Genomic DNA, 11,029 nt, shown 5'->3' on the forward strand with positions numbered 1-11,029 from the left:
CCCCCTGCACTCCCCCCACTCACCATCATGAACAGCACTGTGGCTGCATATATGTGGGATACAGCTTACAGCATTTCTCATTCATTCCTATGGAATCCGTAAACGACAACTGATTTTTGCACAACTCTGACTGAAATTCAATGACGTCAAGGCTGTAATGCAATTGGTTATAAAGGCACACGTGATCCAAGTTGACCGTTACGCTTTCTCCAGTAGAAAGTAATACATGCTGCATTCACGCCATGTCGTAATTACTGTGATTTCGAGATGACAACACGTGACGTTCTACTTGGAGCTGTTCACACCCTTGGACTTGGACATGCCAATTATCGCACTATCAATGCCTAAACATGGTGCCTAATGAATCTGAGGTGGTCAGGTGGTAGTAGTACAAGTTGTAAGGTGCATTCACGCCATATTGTAAATGCAGTGATTACGAGATATCAACTTGTAAAAAGCATTCACGTTCTCGTAGAACTCGTAATTACAACTTGTGAACTGGGAATTTTCTGAGTGCTACAACTTGTACCTCCTGACCACCATTAGGTGCTATGTTTAGGCATTGATAGTGCAATAGTTCCGAGTCTGGATCCAAGGGTGTGAACAGCTCCAAGCAGAACGTCACGTGTTGTCATCTCAAAATCACAGAAATTACGACATGGCGTGAATGCAGCAGTAGCTCTCAGAAAACTCCCAGCTCACAAGTAGGAATTACAAGTTCTACGAGGATGTGAACGCTTTTTACGAGTTGGAATCGTAATCACTGTAATTATGATATAGCGTGAACGCATCTAAAGACCCTCTCATCTCCCTATAGTAAAACAATCTCTGGTAACGCCACTCCCTATACGCAGAGTATGCAGTTTGCGTAGGGCACCAACTCCCAGGGGGTTGGGGGGAGTTGCTCAAAAAAAAAAAATTGTTCTATATTAATATTAACATATGCATGTACAGTACATAAATACAAATATAAACATGAACATATATACATAATTATAAAACATGCATTTTACGGTGATCGCAGTAGTCAGTATGCTACACGTTATGCACCATTCCAGCATCCGTGCCTGCCCTCACCTCATGTTCATAATGAACAACTATGTCTGAAAAAAAAACAAAAAAACATCTGCAGTCCGGCGCCGAGAAAAGAAAAAGTAATAAAGCCCAAGATGAAGCCCGTGCATCCCTTTCAGTTACGTTCATAATTCTGTTAAATTTTTTTGGCTGTTGACGTTAATAATGTTTATTAACGTTAATTAATGTTTTAATTATCATATGATGAGCTCATTGACGACGCCAGAAAAAGCAGGAGTGTGCCTTTGTAAATTTTGAAATTTGGAATGCTCAATCAAATGATGTATATCAGTGTTGATATCCGGAGTGTCTATTTACACTAAGTGCAAATAGACCGCCTTGTTGGCAGAAGCTATTTACACTAACTCCGCCCACCTATGTGTGATTGGGCTAGTCAACGCTACAAAAGACTATTGGCAAGCGACAGCTCCATTGGGTAAAGTGTTTCGTAAGGTCCCACTTTATATTAAGTGGCCTTAACTACTATGTACTTACATTTAAATTAATCATTTGGTACAATGCACTTATTGTGTACATACATGTTTTTACATTGTACTTATAATTTAAAAATGCCTGCATGTAATTACATCTGCAATTAATTTTTGCAGCTACATTTATAATTACACTGTTGACCCATCCCTTACACCTTAACCCACCCTTAAACCTACCCAAACCACCAAACCTGTCCCTAACCTTACCCATATCCCACCTCAATAGCAGCAAAAGTGTTTTGCAATACAATATGAACACAATAAGTGCATTGTACTTATTTTTGATGTAGGTACATAGTAGTTAAGACCACTTAATATAAAGTGGAACCAGTTGTTTTGAGGCGAGTTCGAATCCACCTTTTGCTGAACTTTTTTTTCTCCCTTTTCAAATCTCATATCGCATCGGAAAGGCATTTATTTTCAATAAAAATGAAGGAAATAATCGAAAAAGTTGAAAATAAAGTATTGGGTAGGGTTTAGGGTCGGTGTAAGGAGGGCTTTTTTGTCCCGATAACGTGGCATCCATTTTTTTATTTGAATAAAAATGATCATTTACACTCAATATGTTATTATTGCATACTGTTTTAGAATTTACTACACTATTGAGGTGCAGATAATTGCCACTATTTGCAATAAGTAGTAGCAGAAAATCATGCTATTTTATTATAGTGTAAATTGAATCTATAGCTATTTGAACTTGGTGTAAATAGCATATAGCTAAGAAAATACTGCTATTTTCACTTAGTGTAAATTTAATCCATTGCTATTTGCACTTAGTGTTAATAGCATCTATCGCTAAGCAAATATGATATTTTCACTTAGTGCAAATAGCCGCTGCCGTAGATTTTTTTATTCAGTTATTGTTTATTTTGATAATATTTATTTTTTTTAAATGTTTGTAATTGTGTGTCATTTTAGTTATTTAATTTTAGGGCACCCATTTGGCCAGCAGCGACCCTGTATATCAGACTATGTGCATTAAACTGAAGTAGTGGAAATGAATAGACTTAACACAGAATTAAGAACTCTAGAGTTTGATTTTCATCGCTTTTGTTCACATCTGATTCGAAATGGTCTTGTTATATCTTGAAACACAAAAAGATTTGTCAATGAGGCAATTTTTAGCAGCCATTGCAGCCATCATTGCACTTTCTCTGTTTAATGAGGATTAGTTGAGTAATGCTTGGAAAATAAAGTGACTTTTATTAATAATATCTGGGCAGCAGCTAGTAGCAAAAGCAAAAAAATAAATAAAATAATAATAATAATATTCAGCAATTTTTTTATTTTTTTTTATTTTACAAATATAACATTTTTTTTTTTTTTACAAAAATAAATACTATTTTTACCTCATACGTGAGTTAACACTTCCAGATCATATTATAATTAGATTCAGTTTCTTTACAAATAAAATAATTTTATTTTAAGTCATCAGGTGCTATCATAATTTGTTTATGATAGTGCAGATAAATGCTGTTCCATAAGCCTTTATCCAGGAACTATGTCAAAGTAGAACTGGAACATCAAAATGTTCATTACAAAAAAAAAAAAACACATAGAAAGGGAACACCTTCCGTCCACGACACACCACTGATCAGCATGTAAATCAACTCTCCGCTATACATCGGGCGCAAGGGTGCCATGCTAAAACAGTCCAAAAAGGTCAAAACTGAAGGATGACTCTGACCTTTGAGACCTGCGGGTCAGACCAGCGATACCTACGTACAGTGCTTAACATTTGCGTGGGCAAAAGTTCAAAAATATCTCGGTGAATTAGATTACGCTTGGCATTCCCACCTCCACTGTTTTGTGAGAAATACTGTGTGCTTTTCACTGCATTTGAATCCTTCCCTTCAACTTGTCAGCGCTTTGATTCCTTGACAGATTTCCTTGCTGCATTTTTGCTTCAGTGCCATCATGCTCTGTTTTCTGCGTACTTTCTGGATCTGCCTCATGTCTCATCTGACATGTGCGCAGAGACAGCCCTCTGCTCATCTGATATTTTCCGTATACTGTGTACAGGATTTGGCGATCTGCTATGCAAGCTAACAAGTGAATCAGTGCCAAATAACAACTGTATGCCGTGTCTTACCATGCGTCCTGTTGTTGGGATTTTTCTGGGAATGTTTGACGGGCAACAATTCTATTTTGGTCTTTATAAAAGTTGTGTTTTGTTTATAAGATTAGATTTTGCTCAGCACGAATCTGTGATATGTTTCCACGCTGGTTTCATCGCACCACATCAAATGATAATTATCCAAGGATTTGATCAAAACAAAAAGATGTCTATGTTTTTTCCCCAAGCAAAACCATTCTTTCTGTTATATGTCATTTGACAAGTATTTGCTCCAGAAAGTTGTCTCGTGAGATTAGGGAGGAGAAGTGAGAAATAGTCACACCATCAAATCTGGGGCACTATTTCACCTGCTGAAGTCTGCCGTTCCAAAAGTAAAACTTTCTTCTTTTGCTGTCTTGTTTTCGGTTAGCGATTACGTGGATTGGGGTAAAGAACAAAAAGATGTAACTAATGCACTACGTCCATTTGCAGTGGAGAAACCGAAGTCTATAACAGCAAACCCAGACACCAGTTAGTGTTGTATTCTGCAATGTTTGGTTTAATAATTTGAGAGTCATGGTCTGGTAAGACCGACAGAACTGACAGAATCAGTACACTTTCACTAATAATGAACAAAGCTGTGTGGGTGTTCTGCTTTGAATTCATAATGAACTGGCAATGGGGTCGGCGAGGTGACTGTGACCAATATAAAGGCATAGCAGTCGCTTTTTATGAACGAAATAAGTACTTCATGAAAAAGGGTGGTAGCAAAAAGGTAGGAGTGAAAATTGGTCCAAAAGAAATTGTCAGATTATTAGGATGCATACTGTGAACAACAGCAGATTATACAAAACGAAAAGCATATTCAAACCTAAGCACATAATTAATATGACTGTCGATCTGTTTGCATGCCATTTGGTTGCTTTGCTGTTGTCACTTCTTATTTTTTAGAGTTATGTTTCTGCCAAACATAAGAGAAGGTTTACAGGCGATGTAGCACAATCTTAAACAACTGCAGCTGTACCGCAGAGAGCACTGCAGAACGGGTGAGGGGTCAACACAGCAACAGTTGGGGAATGCTGCAGGGATGTACATAAAATTGGATCTGTCATTTCTGAAAATTGTAGAGTTGATTTGATCCTCCTCAGGCTAGACTTTGTGTAACCGACGTTTTCCATACAGGCTGATGAAGACAAATTACAGGTATTCTTCCCATGTAAATACCACTAAAACTCTTGTTTTTAAATGCCTATCTTAAAAGTTAATGTCACTTGATGATGTGGCAATATGCATGATTCACATTGTTAATCAAGTGATTATAGAGATATGAAACAAACTTGATTATCTTGTTTTTTTTCCATAACTCGTTAATTACAATCATCTGTGTTCACAGCGGTAATTCATCAGATGTGGCTAAACAGAAAATATATAATAATAAAGCAAAAAGCCACAAAAGTGATTTCTTAGGCATGACAAAAGGGTTTTAAAAAACAATATGATAAAAGACACTAATGTTAAATAAATAATTAACTTAATTATTAGTAATTTAGTAATGATGATAACAATAAACAATTGTTCCACCAAGTAATATAGTTCATTAAGCTAGTTATAGGTTGTTTACAGACTCCATTTAGCATTGTGTGCATTAAAGGAAAAAAAATAACTTACATTTTTTTTTTTCTCCATGAAACACATAATTATACATTTTGAAGCATCCTCAGGCAGATTCATATAAGGACACTTCATTATGAAGTGTAAAGGCCTAAAAGTGTGAGGAACAGACCAAAAAAAGTCATTTACTCTTGATCTTCATCTCTGCTAAACTTATTTCTCATGCTATAGGTTTGACAAAATTGAAGTTGCAAAAATGTGTGCAAGAGGGTGACATTTTGAGGGATTGTACAAGTTGGGTCATGCAAAAATGTACAAGCCAATCCTAAATCTAACAATAAGGAACAATCCTTAAGCTAAACACTATATTTAACCATGATTGTAATACAGGAAAAAAATGAAGCTACTGCAAGCTATACCTTTTCATATGAGTTAAGTCATATGAATTAATGAGAGCGTATATGTCATTTATATAAATTCACATTAGCTCTTGTGTACATTGTAATTTAATGTGTAATTTTGAATATGTAGAATAGGGAATGACATACATAATGCTAAATTACATTGAATTCAACTGATGCTGAGTTCACAGGTGTGTATGGACGTTTTTTTTTTTTTTTAATGACTTCGAATGTGGTTCAACCAATCAAACTAGTTCAGATTTACAACTCAAATCAAGCATACAGTAAGGTTGGTTTATGGTTTATTCCAGTTCCCTTTCAGTCGGTGACTACGAGTCACGTCGTGACCGACGAATTGGGATATCGCTTCGATAGACCAATCTACTTCGAGTGTAAACTAAACGAGCCAATGCACATTGGCATGCAATTATTGCATCCAGCTGCCGCTGATCAGGGGCGGAGTCCCGTTGCTGCTGCCGCGATCTGGGGCTCATTCTGGCGGAAGGCAGACGAAAACCACTTCCAGCAGTAGCGCGGGCGGTTTGAGGGTTACAGTGATGGCAAACCCCGCAGCAGCACCATGGCGCTTTGGTAGGGATCTGCTGTACCACCGCTGAGCGGCCGGGTCGCCGGCTCGGCTCCGAAGCGAAAACCTGGTATGCATTGCACCTGCTGCCTTATTATACTCACGCTGTGATCAGCGGCAGCTGGATGCAATAATTGCATGCCAAACGTCTCGGTTACGTATGCTAACCCTCGTTCCCTGAAGGAGGGAACGGAGATGTCACGTCCCGTCGCCACGGTTGCTGTACCACCGCTGAGCGGCCGGGTCGCCGGCTCGGCTCCTCAGCGAAAACCTGGTATGCATTGCACCTGCTGCCTTATTATACTTACTCACGCTTCAGCGGCAGCTGGATGCAATAATTGCATGCCAATGTGCATTGGCTCGTTTAGTTTACACTCGAAGTAGATTGGTCTATCGAAGCGCTATCCCAATTCGTCGGTCACGACGTGACGTCTCCGTTCCCTCCTTCAGGGAACGAGGGTTACCATATGTAACCGAGACGTTTTCTACTTATGCACGTCTAGATGTGTTTTGTCATTCCTACTGCAGGGCATGAAATATCCAAAATTTCTGCACTGAAGCTTGACTAAGAAGCCTTTCCACAAGTCACGTGTTTATCTGTTCAAGGTGTCACTACCACATGCTGTGGCCCAGCCTAACATATGTACAGCATTTACAGACATTCTTCTTCATCTTTGTTCTTAGGTGTTTTTTTTTGTTTTGTTTTTTTTTTTTCATTTGAATGTTGCAACCAAAGTGCAAAACAAAAGTGACAGAGAAGTGATTGTGAGAAGTGAGTGTGAAATAAATGTGCAAATGGGGAGTGGATTTTTGATCTTCCATGCATGATGTTTTTTTTAATAGCACCTTTAAAACAGGGTATAATCATTCCTAATAGTTTATTATTATTATTATTATTATTATTATTATTAATTATTAGTTTTGTCTTTTTTTAAATGATAACATTTGAGAGCATTATATATTTGTCAATTGCAGTGGACACTGTGCATGAAGGTTGTAATGTAAGTCAATTGCAATTTTTCCATATGCAAAAATGTAATGTTACACTTGATATGAACTTCTAAAATAAGCGTATGCAATTAATTATGATCTGAGAACTGAAAGCTGCATATATACGCAACCCAGCCCCTAACCCCCACCCCTCTAAACACACACACACACACACAAACCATCCTTATTGTGTATCTATACTGTATATATTTTCTTATTTTGCATAACATGAACATTAGAATTTATAATTTACAAGTCTTCATTTGCAACTAATTATATTGTTAATTTCAAATATCCATGGAAAGTTGCATCATTATTTAATTATAAACAGCCTTAGTCACAGTAGATTTGACTGGAAATTTCCTTTGAAATGCAGTGAACAGATATACTCTTTATGCATGGCATCCACTGTAATAGACAGATGTGTTTTAATGTGTGCTCACAAATATACTAATAATACCTAAATAAAATGTGGTCAGCCATGCAAAATGGATTGCTCATACAGAAAACCTATTTCTTACATAGCTGCATTCAATCACTTCAAAAAAGCATACAAAAAAATTATAATAATTGTGAAGAAAATGACAAGCTAATTATTTTGCTTATTAGCGGGGTAATTCTTATCTGCAGACATAATGAAATAAAAACAAGAGGAACAGAAAGAATGGAAATTCACTTTGTTGTTATTATTAGGCAAAATCCTTAATCAGAACAAATGCAAAGAATGAGGTTAATACTAAGCCGGAATAGAATAAAATAGCAAACAATGAGCTGTTATAGAACAAGAATACATAGCAAGTATGTATGACCTTGCCTTTCAGATGTACTGTATATAGGGCAGACTGGGGCTAGTTGTCACAGACAAATCTTAGAATAGCTAATAAACATTTAATTCTACAAACCTCACAAACGTTGCTGAATAAAGCTGTTAAATCTTCTTTGCTCCGTTCATGCGATTTGGATGCTGACATTTCAAACTATTCAGTTTGTCATATTCATGTGGTGACTGTCAGTTAATGTACATATGGCAGAAATGTATGGAAAAATCAATTAAAGACGTAATCAAACAGACAATGAACACTATTAACAGCAATTATTATATGATGCAATCAAACTTATAGCAAAATGTGGTAGTTCTGTATGTTGTTTCAGGGTTGGCATCATCTCCAGTCTAGAGGTCATGAATGCATGAACTAGCTTTTCTGCATCAGAAACAGGTAACATGTTTCTAATTAAATGATGTGATATCACATATATTGACAGGCTCTCCAAGATATTGGCAAAAAATAATAAATAAATAATAAATTGGTCGATCAGTGGTCCACATATGCAAGTTCTTGTTTGTGTTTGTTTGTTTTGTTTAAATCTTTCTTTTGAACTCTGTCTGTTCACATTAAAATACATTTTGGTTTTCACATTTTTATTGAGAAGAGTTGTCACATTTATTAGCCTATATCAGGGGTGTCCAACCCTGCTCCTGGCGAGCTACCGTCCTGCAGACTTTAGTTCCAACCCTGCTCCAGCACACCTGTCTGTAATTATCAAGCAACCCTGAAACACCTTGATTAGCTGGTTCAGGTGTGTTTGATTGGGGTTAGAGCTGAAATCTGCAGGATGGTAGCTCTCCAGGAGCAGGGTTGGACACCCCTGGCCTATATCATTACATATATTTAACCATGCAGCAAACATTTTAAAATATCTTGAAAAAATAGCTACTTTAATTTATTTAAACCAATTTCCTTTTTCCTTTCCTGTCTGTAATTATCAAGCAACCCTGAAACACCTTGATTAGCTGGTTCAGGTGTGTTTGATTGGGGTTAGAGCTGAAATCTGCAGGATGGTAGCTCTCCAGGAGCAGGGTTGGACACCCCTGGCCTATATAATGTATTGCTGTATTTATTGGCCAAAACAACAGTTTGACATTTCTGTATGTTACCTTTTACATTTTTGCTGTTTAAAGAGTTGATTTATGTTTCATTATATAAACACTAAATTGCATAATTATGTTATTTATATTTACAGCAGCTGAAAAGCTTAATATAGGATGTTTAACGGCAGGCAGCAACCCCGTATAGTGTGGCAGCATGCCGTGCTATTGTGCTTAGTGTACTGCATCTTATTTCCTGGGCACTAATGGTGGAAAAGTTCAAAACATTTTTTGTAGTCAAGGTATGTGCCTTCAGAGAAATTGACTTTCAAAAACAAACGCTGAGAAGAAGCATTCAGCAGAGTGAAAGTGTGATAACTAGCCCTGCTTTCTCCTATATGTTTCTTAATTCATGGAGTCTATTGCTATGGCAACATATGGACGATTTTTGGTCCATTTAAAAGACAGTTTATGAGAACATGCTGATGACGTGCCATGCAGGTCCCACTCACGCTAAACAGAGCGTCTCTTCGTGTTCATCTTTTCCTTTAAAACACAAACGTGCCAGCATATGATTTATTGGCGTTTTGTTGTGCCGGTTTACTCAATTAGAATCACAGAGGGCCGCATCTTTTCCTCAGTAGTGCACATGCGAAAGCAAAGCAGTCCCCAGAGCCTCTGTTTACCAACCAAGTCAGATTTACTCCTTTCATACCTAGACATACTGAGGCTCACCTTCTCCCCTGAGGCTTTCATTTTGTCTCACATTCTAACTCCACTCCAGCCACAATCCGCTCAAAACTTAGCAGACTTAGGGGCTTTTATGCAAATCGCTGCACCAAAAACATAGTCACAAGCCCATTCCTCATTCTCAGAAATACAAACTTCAAAAAGAAGCCATTTAATTCTCTGATGACAAAATTGAGAACAGTTCCATTATTGCCCGTTCCAGCTAGAGGGGACAACTTAAGGAGTTTGTCTGTAAACATAGCCGTACAAAACCGCTCTCAAGGAAAGCTTCATCAGGCAGGGAATCATTTGCATTCTTTTAAACAAACGTTTTGATGGTGAAACAAACAGGCCCGCCCTGCCATGTTTGATCGCCATCATTTTCACAAAGCACTGACACTAAGTACAAAAATAACTTAAGGTCATTTCTCCGTGACTATGACAGACAATTATTCAGCTGCATTTTGCATGAGGAGCTATGGGGGCGGACACGGATGATGGGTGAATGGATACTGAGATTACCGCCGTGTTTCAGCAAACTGACCAAAACAAAGCCGGATTCCTCTGTGTCTAATGGTGGCCAGCGGAAAAGCTTTTGAATCAGATCACATTGAGGATAAATGAAGCTTCTTGAAATGGAATGGGGGGAATGTGGTGTGGATTGCAAAACGGGGACCACAGGGAACGGTAAAAGTGTTCGAATGGCAGCCAGATTCATCTAGTCATTTATGCCATTCCTGAAATATGTCAAACGGACATTAGGAATGCTGTTCTGATTACTAAAAGGGAGAATTTTTTTAAATGTATGAATTGGGGATGGTGGGTTGTGAGCATTGCATTTAAAATCTAAAAAAATGGACTTGTAACTGTCCTAATCAGCCACTTCAAAATACCAAGTATTTTCAGACTGCACTAGTGTGCTAAGGCAACAAAAATGAGCATGTTTAAATTCATTATAAATAAAATTTTCTTACCCCATTAGCACAATTTTTTTCTTGTTTTCAGCATAATTGTAACAAAATATCTTTTTTTTTTTTTTTAACCCCATTCTTCCTGATTAAGCATGAACTAAATGAAATAATTTAGTTCACACTCTTAAAAATAAAGGTTTGATGATTGCATGAAGAACATTTAACATCCATGTAACCTTTCCATTGAACAAAAAGTTATTTCTAGTGGAAATTTCTTTTCCTTTTTCTATTTCTTTATTTGTAAAGTATTTTT

The sequence above is a fragment of the Sinocyclocheilus rhinocerous genome, unplaced genomic scaffold (genome assembly GCF_001515625.1).
Source record: "Sinocyclocheilus rhinocerous isolate Xijiao unplaced genomic scaffold, SAMN03320098_v1.1 scaffold634, whole genome shotgun sequence".
In the NCBI taxonomy this organism is placed as follows: domain Eukaryota; kingdom Metazoa; phylum Chordata; class Actinopteri; order Cypriniformes; family Cyprinidae; genus Sinocyclocheilus; species Sinocyclocheilus rhinocerous.